The sequence below is a fragment of the Antennarius striatus genome, chromosome 6 (assembly GCF_040054535.1).
Source record: "Antennarius striatus isolate MH-2024 chromosome 6, ASM4005453v1, whole genome shotgun sequence".
Taxonomy (NCBI): Eukaryota; Metazoa; Chordata; class Actinopteri; order Lophiiformes; family Antennariidae; genus Antennarius; species Antennarius striatus.
Genome location: NC_090781.1, coordinates 18,312,720 through 18,335,181, shown reverse-complemented (window position 1 = coordinate 18,335,181; position 22,462 = coordinate 18,312,720). Strand labels below are relative to the sequence as shown.

At 45.3% G+C, this 22,462-nt stretch overlaps 1 non-coding gene across 1 annotated transcript; it reads right to left on the bottom strand.

The window, feature by feature from the left end:
• Positions 1–9,402: 9,402 nt before the first annotated feature.
• trnat-cgu (transfer RNA threonine (anticodon CGU)) lies at positions 9,403–9,474 on the bottom strand. The gene has a single exon. It is a non-coding gene; the product is annotated as a tRNA-Thr (tRNA).
• Positions 9,475–22,462: the final 12,988 nt, after the last annotated feature.

The following is a 22,462-nucleotide window of genomic DNA, read 5'->3' as shown; positions in this document are numbered from 1 at the left end:
CACTGGAAGAAAAGAAGACGCAACTACAGGATGAAGAGGAGTCCAACACACTCACACTCACACACACACACACACACACACACACACACACACACACACACACACACACACACACACACACTGAGCTGAGCAGCTGAAGAAGCGGCCCCATAAATTATGGATAATGAAGACCACATCATTGAACTAATTCCCTCCCATGATTACGGTTCATAATGGGATTATCAGGACCGCGGCTGTGAGGAGCAAATCATTTATTTAATAATATAAAAACTTCATGGGTGATTACGTGAAGTAATAGGTGGCGGGTCTGACTGCGGAGGGAACTCTTCTCCTTCTGCTTATAGAAGGAGTTCCTTTAATGTACTGCATACATCGAGGAAGCGATGCAGTGACCCCAGACGAGCATTCTGTGGCGCTGTGATGCGTTTAATGACGCTGGGAGCTTCTGCAGATGTTACAGGAACATAGTGTAGAAACCTATGGGGAATTTTCTGGGTTAACCTTCCTTGAATGATTCCTGGAAGTTGGCCAAAAAGTATTCCCTTCCTTATAAATGTGTCTCATCCATCTGAGATTATGGCAGGAAACTTGCCCGCAGAAGTCATCCATGATTGACCTACAGTAGAGCTAACGGAATAACAGACAGAGAGCGGTGATATGTTCATGTGTTTTGGATGAAACGACCGGAGGGTCTTCATTCCACGTTTTATGTTCGCCCCACTGAGAAGAATCTGTTTTTCTTTATGTGTGTCGCAGACGGAAGGCTGGGGGGTAATCATCGGATTGAAGAGTCTCTTAAGACAGACAGCTGAAAGTACAAGTTGTGTGTCGATAGGTTTGGCGAGCGATGCCACGTACAGAAGGCCTGCGTTGGATCCCGATGAGTCTGGCTCCACGCGGTGTGGCTTGGGAGGAAGATTCTGGATGGAGATGTCATGATGGTGCAGCCGTGTGGTCGGCGGCCGTGTCATCCGAAGCCAACACACTTCAGCGTCTTCGCGCACGGGATTAGTTTTGTCACGCTTTGACACGCATATGCAAACGCGCTGGATGGCCTCCAAATCCTGTGTTGCTGCCATTGCGTTTTTCCCCTCTCAGCTACATTTTTACTGGGCCGGCTCCCACCTCATGGCTGCTTCCTGACACTCATTACGGGAAAACGACCCCTCCTAGGGGTGGAAGACACAAAAATGAAAACCGATCATTCCAGGGATAATTGTTCAGTTTATACTGTTCAAACACAAATTTTATAATATTCTGGGGTAATTTACGTACAGTATAGACAGGGGTGGCTGTAGCCCAGAAGAGCCCTTCCCAAAAACCAATGAAGACCAAAACCAATGTACATCACTGGTGAGCGTCTACCACTCCGGTGTTTCCAATTAGGTCCTTTCGAAACTCCCTAAAAGAATGACTCAACGGATTAACCCAGGTGATGTGTCTCACGCTAATGAACCTCATTAGTATACAAAGGCTCGGTGAAACTCGCATTTCAACGACCCCCTTTTGACACCCTTTGGTACCCCCATCAACCATCGTCGAGGAGCCAGATGGGTGTCAACTACGATCCTTGGAATGTGAATAGCACTGACCACACCCCACGGGGTTAATAAGCTAGAACAAGACCAGCCACCTTTAGAACTGAAGAAGCCTCTTGGATGAGAGACGAAACATCTTCAAGAACTTTCTTAAAGTGCAGTGGATTGACTTAAACAGCTTTGGATAACCATGACCTGGATAACTGAGAACCTACACAGACATCTTTTGGGATCAAAACAACGCAGGATCTCAAACTGCAGGCATGTGTTTTCGGGGAGGTGGAGGCGGAGGTCGTGTCAGGCTAACTTGGCGTGAAGGTTGTCTGAGCCTCGATGGAGTTGTGTCTATGTTGGTCTGAGCCGACCATAAAACATCTGTGGGGTGAATGGAGGAGACAGAAACAAGCGGCGTGTCGGAGACCAGTGCCGTCTCCAGAGCCTCTGAAACAACTTTACACGTCCTGCTATCTGAGTCCATTTACACCAAACATCACACCGTCTGCACAGCGCCATTAAGCACCGCTGGTAGCATCAGGGCTGACAGGCCCGCCGGCTCGGAGCAGCGAGGACAGGCCGTTATTTAACACACAGCTTTGCATGACTTTAAATTGAAATGCCAGCTGATTGTTGAGGTCAGCATTGATTTTTTTTTTTGTAATAAAATGGAATAGTTTTGGATCACAGCTTTATCGTTAAACCCACATGACATTTATATTGAACCCATTCAGAACCTGAAGACGGAGAGACATGGGATGATTGAAGGGATTGATATTTATTTATTTTTAAAAGTTGTTTGTTGTGGGTTATAAAAGATTGATGTTCGATCCAAAAGCATCCAAGCAGAAATCATATCACCATATTTCATCTTTATATTTCTGCAGCTGCCTATGTCAACGCTGTAGCAGAGGATTTAAACATCTCTACTAAAAGATGCAGTTGGTTGGCTCCGACTTCCTGATCTCTGGTTCTGATTGGTTAAAAATGCAGGAGAGATGGAATCATCTGGGAGGAAAGAAGACATCGCTTCATGCATCTCAGCTGTACATTTCGCCTCATGCAAATGTACAGCTGGGTTTCTGAGACATTTTAAGGGTCCCATTGCATCTTATGTAACTCACACTCCTGTCATGGGTTTCAAACGACAAGCTCCGCCTCTAGCCTTGGCAGACTCCTCAGAAATGAGAAAAAAACAAAGACCAACGCTACTCTTTCCTGGGAAACATCGTCCCAATTTGAGGCTAACTGTGACATCACAGGAGGCTAAGCCTCTCCTTCTGGGAGGAGACATTATACTGTACGTAGGTGCTCTGTCCATCGCCACACCCATTTTGGGAGAGGGGTGTGGCTAGCCTATGTTCACTCCATTTTAAGACATATAGATGTACAGTAATTGAAGAGTCTGCTTTGTATGGGGGACTAATCCCGGTTTTGTTGCCCTTCCAGTCTCAAATAGGAGTCAAACCCATAAAAACGCTGCCTCTATTTTCCACTCAAATGGGTTCGGATCTGAATCGGGTGACACAGATGTGTAAAACTCATCAAGGAGACAAGCTGCACGAGGTTGTATCTCTGGTATATTTAACATTCCTGGATGCTCCGTACAAACACCGGGATGATCAAACTCATCGGAGCCGTCTCTTACGTACACTTTGTCGTCAGCCCCACCTCCCTTCCCCTCGGCAGCCGCCGCCGACGGATCGGTGGCAGGTAACGAGACGACTCTTTGAAGCCTTCCTGTTTCTGTAAGTGTTGACATTCTCGGCTCTGCTTTGTGTTGGCTTTGAGCAGGAAAAGTGTGGCTGTGATCAGCCAGAGCTGTTTCTGGTTCGGCTCACTCAGAATTGCACTTGGAATTTGCTGGAGTTCCCCTGAAAGAAATGGAGAAAGGGGTATTTATTAAAGCTGGAAATGAGCACGGATGGAAAATGTGGACTGACAGAACACAGAGTGAAGCGTTCACGTGAGGCTAGTGATGGCATCACGGCCGTGGTAACACAGGAACGGGGGTTGGATGGAGATTGGAGTGTTTCCTGGAATACCCTTCAGATTCTGTCCTCCATCCCTGAACTTTTCAGGAACAGACTGGTGGGGAGAAAGAGGAGGATGAAGGGCTGAACGAAGGATGAGTATGAGGAGGAAGAGCGACGGGGTGGAGGCAGCTGTCAATTTTGATCATGTGACGAGAGAGAGAGAGAGAGAGAGAGTTTGATTTCCTGTCAGAAGTAAGGCACTCTGCTGCAGCAAGATAACACACACACACACACTCACCTAAACAGATACACTTCATCGCCATCCCATAATAACAGGTTACAATGTCTGTCATACTATTTTCCACCTTCTCTTTATTTTTTTTAACTTCTTTATTTCTTTCTTTCTATTTCCTTGTTGACTGTTATTAAAGTCTTAATTTGTTCGTGACTCATTTCTGGAGAAACAACCAGCACCTCTCTCCACGCTGATGGATTGTCCAATCAGCTTCTCCGATTTAACGAGCTCATTTAACAAACCAACCATTCTCTTCCTGCTTTCACACGTTTATCTAGAAACACCTTCTCCCTCATTTTTCTTCCCACCTGTCTTTAATTTACTCCTTCCCTCTTTTTGTTCCCCCCACCCAGTATCAACTCCACGACCCCGTCACCGCGGCGATGGCCTGGAGGCATTATCGCTCCGGTCTGGACTCTTTAATCGGCGTTCGGATCAAGGCTTCAATGAATGTAATTAAATTGTCCAGAGCAGTGTGGCGGTAAACGTGGTCCTCATGGCGTTTGATGGATGGAACGCCTGAACGAATTTAGAGAGCGTCGTGAAAGCAGAAGGTCGGAAAAATAAAATTAACCTCCAGAAACAAATCCAGCGAGTTAGCATCACGTGACTAACGTCCCTCTAAATCAATCTGCTTTGTCAAGATAATCAATACGATCAATGCGTACGTCATCCATCATTAAACAGACGCCACAATGTTTGAGTCCTCACCTTCAAAGGCTTCCGTGGTGACAGTTTGCCGGAGCAGCGCCCCCTGCTGGTGGGATTACAGGCAGCGAACACAGGTGGGATTCATTGATTTGAATACATATTTTCACGCCATTCATCCGCTGCCATTCCGCCCTCCTGCTGCAGGACGATAATACACAAACCCTGTTTGCAGGGATCTTCTCACAATACCTGGAAGCTGAAAACGCTTCCAGCTCCTGCCAACATCCACCTGCGTTATTCGGCCGCTGAAGGATGCGGACCAACGTGCCGCAGCCCACAACCAACACCCCCTCACCTCGGCGCATCCGAGGACTGCCATCCATCCTCACTTTTCACTTTCCTCACTTTCTTCCTTTTACATTTGTCCCCCGGTTGCGTTCTCGTCCGACCAGCATCGGCTTTATGAGGCGGGTTCCTGCCGGACGCTCCGTCCTCCGACGCCCGTGGGAAATAAGAGGACGCAGCGAACCTTCATCCTTCGTGTCAGACGGCCATTTGTAAACTTGTTCTAGTGATTAATGACGGTTTCATACAGACACAGATCTTCTTCCACATCGCAGCATCACATGACCTTCACGACCCCCCAAGTTATCTCTGATTGGATGCTCTCAGGCGCTACCGGCAGAAAGAGAAAGAAGAAAGAGAAAGCGGGCGTCTGGTTTTTATCCACCATCTCCTCATTCTTTGACCCACGGGTGAAGGCTTGATGTAGATCAGAGCGTTTCATCCTGCGAGACATCCTCCCCTCGGGGGAGGTGGGGTGTGTGTGTGTGTGTGTGTGTGTGTGTTTCGTTTCGGGGCGAGCGGTGATGGTGGCAGGCGTAGATGAGATGGAGATGTTGCGTGAGATGAAAGAGACGGATGTATGCAGGATTCCTCCAACAACAGGAAATCATCCGGCGAGGAGGCAGGAAGTGCTGGTAGAGTCGGCCCGTAGCGCCAAAGGAGTAATGTTTAATGGGGGGGGGGTAGCTTGAAAACCGTTATTGAAAATCAGAGGAAATACAGTGTGTTTAATGAAAGGTTGTCACACTAATGCCGACCTCTGACCTCTTTGGACAGAGATTATTGACTTCATGTGCATTCAGTCATCAATCGTAATGAGCGGCATCTTATTAGGAGCCCTTTCAGGGAGGGGGGGGCTCCAGCTGGCTTCTGTTTGCTCAGTAACAAGTGCTGCTTTAAATTCCTCCGTGACCCAGATCTCATTTGATCATCGCTCGTGAAACACGAAGAGAAACGAGTCGCATCGGGTGGGAATCATTCGCTCTGTCGCTGCGTAACGTTGGGATGAAGAGAGGGAGAGAGAAAGAAGGAAGAGAGAGGGATGAACTCATTATTGACCCCCACAAAGGTGACCTCCGGTCTGATGTTTGCATCTGAATGCAGGATGTTTTTTAAACGCAGTGCTGACACTTCCTGGATCTGCTTCAAAGCCACAGGTGGCATCCTAGACGGGCACTCGTCTCTTAAAAGACACATAAAGGGAAGTGTTTGTTTTAAAGTTCACCTACTGGAGTGTTTGATTGTATAATTGAATATGTGGGGGAGAGAATTGAGTGAGAAAATGTGGAATTAGTTTAAAAATCATCGTGAAAAGAATGTCTTCATGTTGGGCGACCCCGAGCTTTATATCAAGCGCTCCTTCGGGTGAAACGCTGCGCTCTTGACTGGTCTGCCATTGCAGGACGGAACCAGAAACAAGTGATATAACGATGGAGACACTTGTGGAGGTGGATAACGCGGTCGTCTGCTGTGACCTGACCGGTTCTCACAAATCAAACACAGCCGGGCCGATCTGAAAGCAGGCGTCGCTACACGGATCGCGAACCTTTACGATGTCATGTTTCAACAATAATTAAACCTGATGAAACTAGTCTGCGTCGACGTGTCGTTAGTCACGGGTAATTTGACTTAGTGTCGCATAAAACGCCTTCAGAACCCGAGTCTGTGTAGAATTAACAACCACAAACATGTTGTCTGATAAAAAGGGACGCTTCATTTATCATCCGTGGCGCCGTCGCAGGGGAGGAGTCGTGATTATCGGTTGATCGTAGGAATGTTTCTGCGTGAACTTTTACGTTGTCGCACCAATAAAGAAGTTTGAAAGAGAGAAGGCGACAAATACACAAGTGTGTGTGTGTGTGTGTGTGTGTGTGTGTGTGTGTGTGTGTGTGTGTGTGTGTGTGTGTGTGTGTGTGTGTGTGTGCTGAGCTTGCAGGACAGCGAGGCCCATTAGAGCTGATGCAGTGTCACCAGTGGGTCGTGCAGACTGTGATTATTCAAATGAGTGTTTGTTAAGGAAGCGTTCTGATCAGATGTGTCAGCAGCCGCCGCCGCCGCCGCCGCCGCCGCCACCACCGCCAACACCGCCAATACCGCCAACACCGCTACTCTGATTTAACATTTTACATTTCAAAATAAATGCAAATAAAATGCTACAATAATAAGGCTGAGGTTGATTTAAATACAACATCTGCATGTAGAGACACACACACACACACACACACACACACACACACACACACAGACACACACACACACACACGTAACGGTTGATTTGTTGTAACTCAACAAGGGTCGCAGTGGGAAGCTGGATTATTGCTTCTCTTTTGTTCAGACTGAAGCAGGTGGGCTGGTTCTAACAAGAAGCATGTGACTGCTGTCAACTCCACTCACATCACACACACACACACACACACACACACACACACACACACACACACACACACACACACACACACACACACACACACACACACACACACACACACACACGAACAGCACGTTGCAGTCCATGTATATCATTGCTAACACACTCATTTAAAGGACGTTTCATTTGCCTTATGCCGTAAACACACTCTGTGATGTGATTGGTTCCCAGAGGGGAGAAAACCTTCAATCCTGCTACCAGATGAAGGATGACAGGATTTAACAACACATTCTTTCAGGCATCCAAAGATAACAGATCCCAAAATACTCTTGAAGCGGTCACATGTGTGGCCTGTTGGTGGTGACTGACGTCTCCTTGGAAACGCTGTTCAAACCTGATGACTGTGGGATTTTTCCTTTTCTAACAGTTTGTGGACAGAGGATCATTTGGGGGGGTTTTTATGGTCAAACTGTTCAGGTAGATGCGACCTCCTACCCATGAGGAGGAGCTTTGGAACAAAAGAGGATGACCCAGAAATGTGATTTATGTGCTGAATGGATGCTTTCATAACTGTTTATTGTTTTATTTTGGCGGGGACTCCCTGAGACCCTCCGGGCCCCGGGAGTGTCACACAGCTTTATTTTTGGGGCTTGATAATTTTGGGAAACAGCAAGATCAGCTCCTCATTATAAGCTCCAACCGGGTGCTGAATCCACCAAATCACATCCGTGTAATAACGAATTCAGGACAGCGGTCCCTTACTTCATATTATGTAACAGTGTCCTGGTTTTCGAGAGGAGGAGCGTGAAGAACGTTCACATCTGGACAAGTTCCTGTGAAGGACGCCGCCAAAGACGAATCAGCCTGCGGGGGGAGGGCCGGGGAACGCCTCTTCCCATTAGAGTCTTTAATTTATTCTTCAAAAATAGGAGTGGAATAAGATGCATGTGTCCGTCACGCACCGGAGAAATGTCATCACTAATGAAGTGAGAGGCTGCTGAGTTTGAATCAGTCTGGAGGAAAAGAGCTTCATTCCTCTTTTTATTCCAGGTCGTCTGTCCAGTCAAGAGTCGGTCGCTCCAGATCAGTGGGTATCTTCTCCCAAAAGGTTCATCCCTTCCATTTCAGTTGAATCAAAAGCCAAGAATTCAGTTACGACGTCCTTATAAGGTGAAGGGAGATGAGTTTCATTCCCTTTGTTTACTGCTGCAGCTTCACGCTGCTGTTATCGCTGAGTGTCAGCGAGTCAAGTCACAAAACGTGACTCCTGAGAAATCTGCTTCATCCAGTCGTGACCCCAGAGTCGTGACCCCCGGAGTTCGGACCAGACTCGCTTTTTTGATCCTGGAGATTTTACCTGCAGTACGCTGGGGGTTCACCCTGAAATGGGCTTTCATAAAATCTTCATGTGGCTGTAAGAAAGTTTGCTGCAATAAAACCAGAAATATCTTTAGAAAAATCCTTAGAGATTATATTGTGAAAGTAAAAATACCAAAGAAAGAAAGAAAAGAGAGAAAGATTTTGATTTTTAAAAGCACGTTTATTCTCAAGAACCCAATTACAAAGTAATCACGCTGGCACAAAATCCAAAGGAGATTCACACAAAAAGGAATTCACATTTCGAAAACAAATAATCGTAGGAGAATAATAAAGAATCTAAAGAAAACGTACGTGAATTAAACCAACCAATGACTGAACACAAGCTCCTCACTCAACACAGAACATAAGATGTCCTTGACACGCCACAAGTTCGTAAAAGTATCTAAATCACTCAAAATATATTCTGATTTCGACATGTTCTTTGTAAAATGGCATCTCCAAAAATGAAAGACTATTGACGAGAATTTATGACATCAATATTACAATAATAACTATAAAAGTAAATGTACTTCATTAATCCCTATAGGGAAGTTGTCAGTCCACTCTAACACACACTGGTAGTTAGTCACATACACAGTAGTGTGTACAGGTCCGTTTCACACACACACAGGGGGCCTGTAGGCATGCAGTTGAGGGGGGCTGAAGTAAGGGTCACTTCCTTTGTGGTGCACCCTAATGGGCAACTTATAAAGGGGATGGTGCCTTGCTCAAGGGCGCCTCGGCAGCACTCGGGAGGTGGGCTGATGCCTCACACTGCCCGACACGGGTATTGAGCCACCGCCCCTCCCTTCCCTGCTGCTGAGCTACTGCCGCTCCCCAAAACAGACTGGATTTTGTCACAGAGGTAGTAATCGCAGGCACGGACGGGGTTTGAACCCGCGATCCCCGGTTTACGAGACCGATGCCTTACCACTTGGCCACCGTGCCAGGATAGTGGACTGACGTTAGCGTTTTAATCTCAACAAGACTTTCTGAATGTGAAATGTGGGTAGTCGTCAATCAGTGTCAACCCACACAACATGTACACAACACAACATGTACACAACATGTACACAACATGTACACAACATGTACACAACATGTACACAACATGTACACAACATGTACACAACATGTACACAACATGTACACAACATGTACACAACATGTACACAACATGTACACCACACACCTGCTGTGTTTTCTGTTAGCTCTCCAAGAAGTCTACGTATAAATTGGGTTTCATGGAGGGGTAGAAATTTTGTGCGCGCGCACACACACACACGCGCGCGCACACACACACACGCGCGCGCACACACACACACACACACACACACACACACACACACACACACACAAAGATAGTAGTGCTGCTCCTGTGGAGGACAAGAATACTCCTGATAGAGAGATGGACAGAGACACAGAGGGGAGAGGTACATAAATACATAAGGTACGTAAGGGGCGGCAGTGGCTCAGTGGTAAAGCGGGTAGTCCAATGTTCTGAGATCATCGGTTCGATTCCCGCTCCCACCTGAAAAATAACCCCCGGAGGTGAGCTGACAGTGGGAGGTGTCAGCTCACCTCCGGAGCACTGCCGAGGTGCCCCTGAGCAAGGTGCCATCCCCCCTCACAAGCTGCTCATTTGGGGTTCACCACGAAGGAGCTGCCCGCTCCCTCGCATGCTTACTGGCCCCCCCACAAAGGCATGTACACACTAATAGGCATGCATGTGATCGATTGACTAACAAAAACTAGAGTGTGTGTGTGTGTGTGTGTGTGTTCTTCATTTCCCTTCAGGGATTATAACTATAAAAAAAATTTTTTTTAAAGTTATAGATAGATAGATAGAAACGACTCCCTGTTCCTGTTAAACAGCTCCATCTCCTGCTCTTTTTTCTGTCATTTCTTTTCTGTAGAAACTGTGTAAAGTTATTAGATATAATTCTCCACATTTTTCCCGGGACTATTCTCTGGAGTCATTAACTCTCTCCTGTGGTTGTCTGAGCTGCGCCGCTATTGCTGCAAATAATTGGACTTAAGAGGCTCATTTTCTCTGTGTGAAACATGCTTTTAGTATTTAGGTCAATGCTCCATCCATCGCTCGGGCCTGACAAGGCTCTCCATCCCTCTGCTCAGCTTCTTTCTCCACGAACGGAAGCGCAAAGGCGCTCCGAAGCGCACGCACACATTTTTTGCGCAAAGTGTCCGGACTGCAGCCGTCAGAAACAAACACACACTCTTCCTCCGAGCTCTCAGTCAGCTGAGCAGCTGATACAAAACACACTCTTTCTCCCTCCTACTCCCTCTCCTCTCCCCTGACTCCCTTTCTTCTCTCTTCACCATATCATCGCCTCTCCTTCTGTCTCATGTCCTCCTCTCCCTCCTTTCTTCATCTCTCCTGCCTGTCAGCTGAGCAGCAGCATGGAGCGCTGATCAACGCCCACACTCAGCCCGTCTTCTATTGCTACGGAGGGTGGAGGAGGAGGAAGAGGAGGACGCCATAGATTAAAAAAAATTTAAAAAAAGGAGAGGGTGAGCAGATATTTTTTCGCCATCAGGCACTAATTACGACAAACTGGAATTGAGGATTCTGTTCATCCAGATCGGATCAGCATCATGACTTAAAAGCACCAGTATGACGTCATCCTCGCCACCTCCATCAGCCCTGCCTCCACCCAGTCCGGTCAAATAAAGTGAAAAAAGAAACAGAAGTCCTGTTGATCAGAAGCAGCTTGTTGATGCGTCTCTGCATTTGGAAATCTAAAAATCTAATGCAGCTGTTGGAACTGATGGAGAAGGAGGCATCAGTAGTCACACGCATCCATTTGGTGTCACCCCCAGCCACAGCGGATTCCCTCTTTGGGCCGAAGTGGAGGCAAACGGTGCATCTGGAAGTGCCTCCAGGGCGCGACGTGGAAATAAATTCACATATTATACTTTTAATTTGTCTGAATCAGTGGAAAGACTGACATCAGCATCGTCTGAACCTTCGTTGTCCTTCACCGGTGTACACGTGAAGATGTTCTAACCATATCTGGACTGCAAAATGGGTCACGGCGGTTGATGTGGAGTTGTTAAAAGGACAAAGAGATCCGGAGGGACGCAGAAAGACGCTCCGCCTGGTTTCACAGATCCAGAGTGTTCAGATAAAAGCTTCAGCGAAAGACGGATGCGATGTGAGTCAGAGAGAGATGTATGTAGAGAGGTGCGTGTTGAGGTCAACGAATGATGAGAGAGACAGAGACAGAGAGGGACCGGCCTGACCCTGACCTTCCCCCTGGGACGTCTACGCCGGGACGACGTCGCCCATCTGAATCCAGCCGGACCCGCAGGTTGACGGGTTTTTAGTACGAGGAAAAACCGAGTCGTGTTCAGACACGCTGTCAGACGGCGCCTCCAGCCATGCGTCACCGACGGGTCAACGCAGACATAAAATAAAGAACACACAGGGATGGATTTGAATATTTGTCCCGCCAGAGTTTCAGACTTTTATTTAAATTAAATTAGACTAAATGCATTTCAGGAATCGTGGCTGCATGGCGCTGCAGAAAGGAAATCCAAAATCTCCAGGACAAGCTTAAGACACAATGATTATGACGCTCACGATGGACATTTACGCCCTGCATCTACCCTTCCTTTATAGGGTGGAATGTCCCATTTATACTGGGGTGAAGGGGTAGTGGTCTACTAGCCCCTGTCCCCCCAAAACAGAACTCCAAAAACAGTGATTTCAGATTTGATAGAATCAAACATTTTGGTGTCTGTCATCTGCAAACTTGAGAATCCATAGATGTTCAGAGACGAAGATGTAACACCTCCAGGGTTTCTGCAGAACCAGAACCAGAGCCCAGCTTCACACACTTCCTGTGTGTGTCCTTTCCTCTCACCTCTGCACTATTAATCCAATGTATGAATTTGCCGAGTACTCATCGACACATTAGCGCTAATTGGTCTTAATGGTCTTAATAACTCTACTTGTGCTAATGGGCTAATGGGCATCTGTTTCTTTGTACAGAGAGCAGCTCCCATTAATCCATGCAGGGTGGGGTGGGGATGTGGATGGGTGGGGGTGGGGGTGGGGGGGTTGCAGGTGATTTCTGGCACTATTTCCTGTAATTGTCCCCTGAACGGGCTGGAGGGTTTAAGCATAGCCAGTTCACGTGAGACACGAGTCCTGAGCATGTGTGTGTGTGTGTGTGTGTGCGTGTGTGTGTGTGTGTTGTAGTCCAGATGAAAAATGAGCAAACAAGGCGGCCGTGATTGTCTCCTTAACGGTGTCGTGTCAGTGCTGCCTTTCATTAGCGCTGGTTAATTAGATAACAACTCTGATGAAGCCATTAATCAGGACTCGCGCCGACACGCCGTCCATCCCCTCCAATGCCCTCCTCCTGCTGACTCAGCTTTTCTTCGCCTCTGCTCTGGTTCTAGATGGAGAACCGTGTCAGTGATGGTTCCCCGGATTGTTCCCTTCGCTTCCTCTTCGTTCGTCTTGTCCTGACATTATTACAGCTCTGTTGTTATTTATTCAACAGATGTTTGCAGTAAATGAATCAAACAGGAAGAGCTTCAGTGGTTTTCGGACAGTCGACAAACAAACTGCTAAAAGTTACAAGTCAAACTCTTCCTAATCAGATGTTTTCAATCAGATGTGACAGCCAGGAGCTGCAAACCTGATCCAATCTTCATCTTCATTCTTGAATGTCCGAGCTTCATCCTCCTCACAGATGGAGACGTTGGACTGTTTCCTGATCCTTGATGGAATCCATCTGAAGCAAAGTGGAACCAGAGCATCACCAAGGCCCCCTCATGCTTCATGTAGGGAGAGGGTTCATCAGCATCCTCCTCTAGACATACCGCTGATCCAACAGCTAATAAACAGAATATCTCTCCTCCATGAATAACTTGTTATCATCAGATTTTCTGCCCAGGTTTAATCTGAATGAGTTGACGGGGGTAGCATCAAACTGTATCCTGCATGGGGAAGAAGAGAATGGACTGGAAATTGGTCTTAAATTGACTTTTTGATATGTTGCTTTGGTGGTGGTGGTGGTGGGGTGCTGAGGGATTGTTGCTATTCTTTCAGGCTGTGTTTTGTGCATTGATGCGGGGATTAAACATCCGGCACATGGGATTATATGTAAAACATGATTTAAATGACGTGAGGAGATTCGATCCATCTGTCAATTCATTTCCTCTGTAATGGCGAATGTGTGCGTGTGTGTGTGTGTGTGTGTGTGTGTGTGTCTGTGTATGTGTGTGTGTGTGTAAATAACCAGACTGAGAAATATACTTCTGGTCGGGTTGGAGGAAGGGAAACACCTTCAGGTGTGGTTCTCCTCTTCCTGTTTACAGGGTGTGAAATTACCAGCAGTCGGTTCTGATAACGTTGGACCGCAGAGGAGAGTCCGGCTAACTCCAACTCCGGGATTCATTCATGGCTGCCAGTTGTACCAGATCTGTGACACATTTCCCATTGGTTTGATGTGTCTGACACCTTGCATTGGTTGGGAGAGGCTAAATGCTGATTGGTCGGCTGCTATTTGATCTATACTGAAATCAACACCTGTAAAAGGTATGGTGTTCCCCTTCAGGATGATCTCTTTGCTGATGCCTGAAGTTTGCATCTGTTTTCTACAAAACTTCTAAACTGATGACATTTCCTTCATCCCCCAGTTGTTGTTTTTGAGCTAATTAGTTCTCATTAGCATCCCAAGAGGCTAAGCTAAGATGGTAAACATGGTAAACACCTGTTGAACATTAAAACATTGTTATTGTGAGCGTTTAGCTCAAATCGGTGGTGTGAATCCATTGGAGGTCTAAGATTTATACTTCCTATAGCTTTGATCGATGCTGATGTGTCCTAAACTTCCAGCAGGTGTTCATCAGCATTAAGGCTAATCTACCGTTGCCATGTTCTCTTTTATCCCTCTGTCTTGCATGTGAGTCACAAACCCTGACCTGCTGGTTGAGAGGGTTTACACCACAGATGTGCTTCAGGTCCCTGGTAGTCCGGAGTTCATCATTCTCCATTAGCTCTTCAATCAAGCTGAAAAAGGCTTCTCCCCGTCTGGGAGTCAAGGTGGTGGGTGGGAGATTGGTCTGAGATGGAGAAACTCTGCAACACTTTCTCTGTCACACTCCTTTCCCCCTTGTAAACAATGATGAAAGGGAGGCACTGCTTTAAGGCAAAGTTCCCAGTGGACACAAGTGGACTTATCTAGTTTCTGCTTTGTTGGCCAGCTCCGCTTTGAAAAGAGCCTCTTAATCTCAGAGGAGCCCGCCGGCTAAATAACTAAATAAATGTCATTTCTCTTATCTGTCCTTTTTCTCCCCAGTCCTCTGTATAATAAAGTATTTGTTCTCCATCTTCACTTTAGTTCAACTCCATTGTTACTTCTTTTTTTCCCCACATCCTTTCCCTTGTTCTACTAATGAGAATTAATGTGCTGTTAGGATTATCTGGTAAATTTCTGTTCCACTTTGATCAAACATTTGAGAATTCCCTGGATTCTGAAGTTTGCCAAACATGGATTTTAGAAGAAGAAAAATAAGGCGAAAAACAAGCAGATGGGCTCTGTAATTAAAAAGTAAAGTCGGTCACATCAATCAGGATGGATAGGCCGATACAACAATTAAGTTATTCTACTGTTGCCATGCAGAGAGACTCTATCTTTCCCAGAATACCCTTCTTGTCTCCTCTCTTTGGATAGGTCTCTTTTTGGGGTGTGGCCTCACGTGCCTCCAGAATGGACTCCACACCTGGTCCCAATCTATTCCTCACCTGCAGGATATATTAACCTGGCTTCTCTTCTTTCTCCTTGCTCCTTCTGGTAGCATCTGATGCTAACACGTTCTCCTTTCTTTGGCTTCAGCTCCAGACAGACATCAGGAGAAGTAAGTTCACCTGTTTCTATTTAGGAGACAATCTACTACATTTGACAAGAAATATTTGATGACTTCCAATAGGCTGGGATAATATATGGAAATAAAAAGTGTAGTGAAATCATTTTAACTCATTGGCTGCCAGCTCTTTGTAGCAATGGATCTATTTTGGCAGACTTTCTTCAATGCTCCGGACATTTCTCACTGTTTTATATCTATTCTTAACCAATTGCAAGATGCTTTGCTCAGAGTGAATTTCTATGGTTGGAGGCCGCCTCTTATCTGAAATGGATTTCACTGGTTGAAGGACTTGGAAGTTGTATTTGAGTATTTGAAGTATGGTTTCCACTTCAGAGCTCTGCCAAATGGGTTCCTGATTAGAGGGAGATCAGAGGCCAGCATCTTGCTTCCTGTTGCATCGAGACCAATAAATGTTCAGCACTAAAATCCACAACAGTTGGGGATGCTGACCTCATCAGGAAGCAGAAGTCCTGTAAAAACTCACAGACCGCCCTGCTGGGAACAGGAAGTGTTTATTCTTCCAAATGATTTGACCCTTTTCTTTTTCACCTGAAGGAAATTTGTGCAGATACACTTTACACCAAAATAAGGGTGTGCTTCTACTAAGGTTTCAGACGTCCATCCCGTCCCGCTCAGGGAAGGATTCTTTCTGTGAGGGGTTCAAAGGCTAATGGCGTCCCAACAAGTCAATGAGATGGTGCTCGTGGAGCTATTGTGTACAAATCAGCCATGAGTCAAACTCTGTTCGCTTGAGTCTTTGAAAAGGAACTCCTTGAGTGTGCTGTGTTGTATGTGTGTCCTGGTCTACATGTATTTTTCTGAATGCTGTGGGCTTTAGACCCTGATCTGAATAAGACCTCTCAGAAGTGAAGATGTTTTGATCAGGACTCATTTCTCCATGCAAAAGCAACAGGTCATCTTTGTCATGACTTCTGACTTACATCTTGACATTTTTCCTGGTACTTATAAAACATATTTCGAGGTTAGGTTGTAGGCTTTACTGTCCTGTGTGATAACGTCTTTAAAACGCATGCATTCAAGGTGTTTTTTTCATAACTTTCTAACATAAATATGACTTTCTTTTCTTTGTGAAGTTCAGTCAAGGGCTAACTCTTCTGATAACATATTTTCTTTACAACATTTTGTGGATGGGGTTCAAAAATTCATCTGTACGGCAGCTTTTTATCCCCAAAACGACAAACAAATCCAAAACAGAGGAGAATCAGGAAGCAAACTACAGCCCCGAATGGAAACATCAGCAGATCCGTGAGATATATCTCTATCCCGAGGTAAATCCTTCCCAAATTTAGAAAACCAGGCGGTTGGAGCTCTAATCTGTGATGTTGCCAAGGTGTATCGCCTGAAGCTGCAGATAAACCTTAGAATTTCATTGTAGGTCTGCAGCGTGTAGAAAGTATCCTTTAGAATGTCCACGTTCAGTCCTCTGTTTTAATTAAGCTTATAATAAGCGTTCGGTTCGGTCGGCAGTAACAACCTTGAAAATGAATGCTATAGTTTCACAGCACAGTGACGCATCGGCCTCCTTTCTCATATTCTACAAATCCTTTTTACACAAAATCCTGTAGAGGACAAGCTACCGTTTTTAAAACACCCCTATGAGCACTGGAGGAAGAGGTCTGGTCTCTCCAGTCTGCCTCTGTCGGAAAAATTAAAGTGTTCAGTGATCACCTTACAGGCTGCATCCTAATGAGGGTACAGCTTTAATGCATGGGAGAAGAAATAAAGCAAGGAATCCAATGTCATGGTCGGATATTTAACGGCATCGAATTAACTTAATTTGACCTACAACAGCTGCTTCTACTGCGGACACACACTCTGACTTTATTTCAAACAATCGGTTCATTTTGGAGATGAAATGATACCGCAACTGTTGTGCCATTATGCCGACTCTCAACTAAGGCCGAGGAATGTAATCTCTTATCACCCAGACAGCTACAGGATCAATAAAAACACAGACTAAAGACGCAGACGGAGACGAGACGAAGTTTTTATCGATGCCTCCTGTGGAAAAGTGGTGAATCAGTAAACAGGGAGGCGCACTCATGTCGACTTTAGCTTTTTTAAAAGCAACAATCTTTTTGTCTGCAGCAGAAAGGAATCATCCGAGGAACGATGAGAAACGTGAGGATGGACAACGGATATTACTGAAAGCATGAACACGTTATTATAGTCTCCGTTTTTACAAACGGAAATATTCAAATTGATAGGGAAAAATATTTGTTAGCATGCTTATTAACATGTTTGTTAGTAAATGTAGATCAATGCCAATTAGGCACTATTCTTTGCTTTAAGAGAACTTTGTTGTGATTTTTTTTGTTCAAGTTGTCCCCCTGGAGAGAGGAAGTGATGATGTTAAAACGCCATAAAAGCTCTTCCTACCCTCGACGTCCAGACGAGCCAGATGTGGAATGAGTCCATTCTCCGAGGCGGAACGCTTTCTCTAAGGGGAGCATCATCTCAGGGAGTCGTTTCATTTTTATTCAGGATCAGAATCGTTTTCCTCACCTGGAACAAAGCAGACAAAAGATTCTAAGATCAATGTTTTATTTCCAATGCAGTTTGGAGAACTTGCTGGATACATGCTAGCTATTATGCTAATCCGGTGCATATTTGCTCTTTAATGGTTGCCGTGGTTTTGATCTGACCCTGAATGAGACAATGAAAATGTACTTTACTTCCATCAGGCTCATTTAAACGCTTAATGATCGCTGACATCACTTCTTTTTAACCAATTACTCAGCGGCTGACATCGCAGAGATCTTAAAGGCGCGTTTTATCTTGCGGATCACAATGTTGATTGTTAAATATGTCTTACTAATGTCAGACCCAGGCCTCATTTACTTCCAGTCATCTATCTCTTTCTATCCTGGACTCCCTCAAACGGTAGAGCCTTCATTCTCAATCTGTAGCAGATCCCTGACCTTGAACGCCACCAATAACAACCCTTTTAAAGTGAAACTGCAGACATCACAAGCTTTCGCAACACACCCGCAACCCCATGGCGGCGCTCAGCTCTCATCCACACCGCCGTCAATCAGCCGTCAGCCTCGCCGACACACCGAGACATACACAAACATCGATCATCAAACAGCGGTCTCCAGCTCGCAGCATCCATCTCGCGTGATACCTCCTCTTGTTACCGTAACAACCATCTTTTCTTGTTACCAACCACACCGGTACCAGTCGATGTGTGTAAAAATGAGCATTGGAATAGATCCGACTCTAGCGCTGGATGTTTGCCTACGCCCTACAGCGTTGCTAATATAGTTACTGCACAGTTAGCCTTAGCTGACGGATTAGCCTCTAACTCTGACCCCTTTGACCCCTTCCGGCTAAAGCGGCTAAACTCTGAGATGATCACTCATCCTAGACAACTTGAAGCCATCGCACCCGATCAGCCGTATACACCAGACGGGATGTTGAGGACTTTGCTTCGTCACACCGTAACCAGCTGCAGGAAACTCCAGCGGCTTCATTTGAAACCTGTTTGCTCTTCTGATATGTTCACCATCGAGCAGACGTATCACAAGAACTTCCTCCTCCAGAAGCTCATTAACATTTGCTCAAGAGAGCTTCTGTTATTTCACCAAAAAGACCAATAAATTTGAACACCCCCCTCCCTATAAAATTCAGATTATGTGTGTGTTGAACTGAAATCCATCCCAGGGAATAATTGAATTCAATCTAATTTAATTACAACAAGGATTCTATTAATTATCTGACTTAATGATGGATTGATCAGACTTAACACCAGATTTAATTATCCTCTGGATTTTTAACAAGACTTCAATCCAGACCATTAATCCATCATTGAATACAATCCAGTCAATGGAGGAGGAGGAGTGATGAAGAGTGTGTCAGTTATCTTTGGCTAGTTATGAGGCCTTACTGATGGATGAGCAAGAGGGACCTACAAGAGGATGTCAGGATGTTTTCAGGCTCATGCCGCTAACCCTACCAGTCTTAAAATTGTTCAAAAAATTTAAAAATTCTATCCTGAATTCATTCAGATTTTTGACATTGATTTTAAAAGTCTTTTCCTGTTGGGGAATAGAAATTTGAATCATGTTTGGTAAGAGATCAATTCATTTTAGTTATCCAACTCTGAGACGACTTAGTGAAATACTCTTTTCTAATGAGTTTTAGTCCCAAATGGGGTTTTTTGCATTTCGCGGGAGACAAGATGTGACTGAGGACATGAGGTTGTAATCAAAGACGATACTGAGGTTAGAGATAACAATCTATATTTAGCTGTAGGAAATACTGATGAAATACCAGCTGTTACAGAAGTAATGATATGAAACTCTTTTTGATTTGAGGCCTTGGAGATTTACTGAATAAACTTTAAACCTTTAGTGATGGACGCAGACATCCAGACAAAATGGAACATGAGAGAACTAAGTGGTAGCTTATCCCAGATCAATACGCTGCATCAAATCATCTTTGAAATGTGTTTAAGATTGTTTGTTAGAAAATCTCGGTCGGAAGAAGAAAAAAAAAACGTTAGGAAACAAACTTTCGGAGACGGCGTAGATAAGCAGATGAAAGCATTTTCATCGGGACCGCATTAAGGATGCAGAGCAAGACCTTCCAATACATCCATCCTGGATGGAGGAACTTTAAAACAACTAACACATTCTCTTCTTCCCGACGACGGCTTTCTTGCTACTTGTTTTAACACGAGTTTGTGACTTCAAACCAGCTTTCATGACAAGTCCCCTTAAAAACGATAATCCTCCGCTTGAAGAAGCCAAAACCAGCGCCGGCATCATTAAAGGAGCTCAAAGACGTGCTGGTATAGATGTCGCACCAGTCCCTTTTTAATGCGGTGTAAAATCTCATCATCACTTAATATCAATGTGACAGTCGTGGGGTTTGGCTCTTAAAGGAACAGTCCATTAAAAAAAAATATTAAAAACTCTTTTGGAGCTTCACAGCAAAGGTGGCGGTGTTATCATATTTCATTTTAAACACTTCATAAAATTCATACGAGGTAATAAGAATTCTCCAATTCTTTCATCACCAATCAAACTTTTATCAGTCAAAGCAGGGAATGAAAAGATAAGGGCGTTTAAAAAGATTAGCCTGCATTAGCTTCAACTCAAAAAGAAAATAAAGTATCCGTGACGTTTGTATTCCTATTAATCCAGCAGTAAATCAGCCAATAAATCGACAAAGGGACGTTAGCCGCCAGGTTAAAGTGGTTCATATTAACAAGAAAACACAAATAGATGTTAAGAGCTTTTAAACATCTATCAATGTTAGCGTCTTCTCGTTGGTGGCGTTCATAGTTGGCTAGACGTAGCTGCTTGTCTCCACCTGTCCGGAGGTACCCGAGTCTTCTGGAGCTGCAAACTAGCAATCAAACATTCGTCGTTCAGGTGAGCGTTCCCACGCCGTGTTGTCCTTTTAGGAAGCCGCCGGCAGCCGGCCTGTTTTGTCTGTGTATTTTGTTCCTGATCATTGCGGTTTATTAGCCCACCCTTATCTCTGGGCCCATGTCTTCTAACTGCCAAGATAAATAAAGCAAACTAGCCAGAACACACTGGAGTGTTCATCCAGAGCTGCAGAAGTTGTGACCTTTTCAGCAGAGTCTCCACACAGCTCGGCAGCGTCGCTTCTTTAAGCTGGCTAATGATCCATAGAGGAGCCCTGTGGCTCAACCTCTGTAATTATACTCCAGCTCGTCCTATCACTGTCTGCCAGCCTCTCTTCTCCCTCCCTCACTCTCTCTATCGCTGTCTTTTCCTGCTCTGGTTCTCTTTCTCTCCCTCATTTTTGTTCCCCCCTCTGATCCACTACTTGCTATAATCCCACTGTTTGTCTTTGTTTCTTTCTCTTCCTCTCTATCTTCTTGTTCTTATCCCTCCATCCTTCCGTCACTCTCTCCACCCCCCCTCCCTTGCGTCATGCAGATTAATTACACCCTAATATATGCTCTGCTCCCCTCCCAGGGAGCCCTCCTCTATCTACCACCCCTATTCTCGAGGAGATTAATGGAGCTGCTTCATTCTCAGCACGGGGCAGCCCGCATGGGTGGAGCAGCAGTCTCAAAGGAAGCGTACTAGAATAGATGACAATCTGTCTGTCACGTCGCGGCTGTGGATGGAGAACTTTGATATGTACAAGTTTATTTCATCCTCAGCTCAGATGGAAACACGACTGTTTTCTCGCAACAAACAACACCTTTTTTTTGTTGTGTTAAGCCTAAAAGGCGTGTTTTCACACCGGCTCCTTGAGGACCTGTGGTGAAGACTGAATTATTATCCTGCCTTTCTAGAAGAGAGGTCATTAGAGCTCAGCATCATCACACCTCACTTCAGGAAAACAAAAGAACTTTTAAAGTCCAACCAACACAAAGTTAACACAAAAAAAAAAGCCTCCGTTTTTGTAGATTCCTTCTCTGGTCTGGGAACCCCTCCAGATCCTCCAGGAGGGGCTGCAGTCTGGGGAAGCCATGTCTGGAATACCCTGTCTAGGATTGATAGGTGGAATATCTTCTTCCAGGATAAAATAGCAGAAACTCCAACAAAACTCCAACAGAAGGTTGACACCCAGTGGACCACGCCCTGCAGTCAGTAAATCGATATGAAAAATTTATGGATGAAGGCGCCTCCTGCCATTTCATTATGATGTGGTGTCTTCCCCTTCCTGCCTTCTTGGAAGTCTTTAACTGATGTGCTTGTCCAGAGTTAAATTCTACACGATAAAATTCCCCTATTCTTGTCATCTGAAGTGAAGCAACACCGACAGCTGAAAGCGGACAACAAACATGGTCAACGCTAAGACAGCCCTAAAACCCTCCCCCAAGTTCAATTCAGCTGACATTTGCAGCAGATGTTTGTTTCAATAGACGACAGGGATTCACCTTGGAACTGATCTGGAGACAGTTTCACCACAATCTTCCACAACAGCCTGATTTTAACCACTGATCAATAATCATGGATATTCTTCTGCCCCATTCCACCAGCAGGTGGTCATAGATCCAGGTCTATACACAGTAATCCCTCGT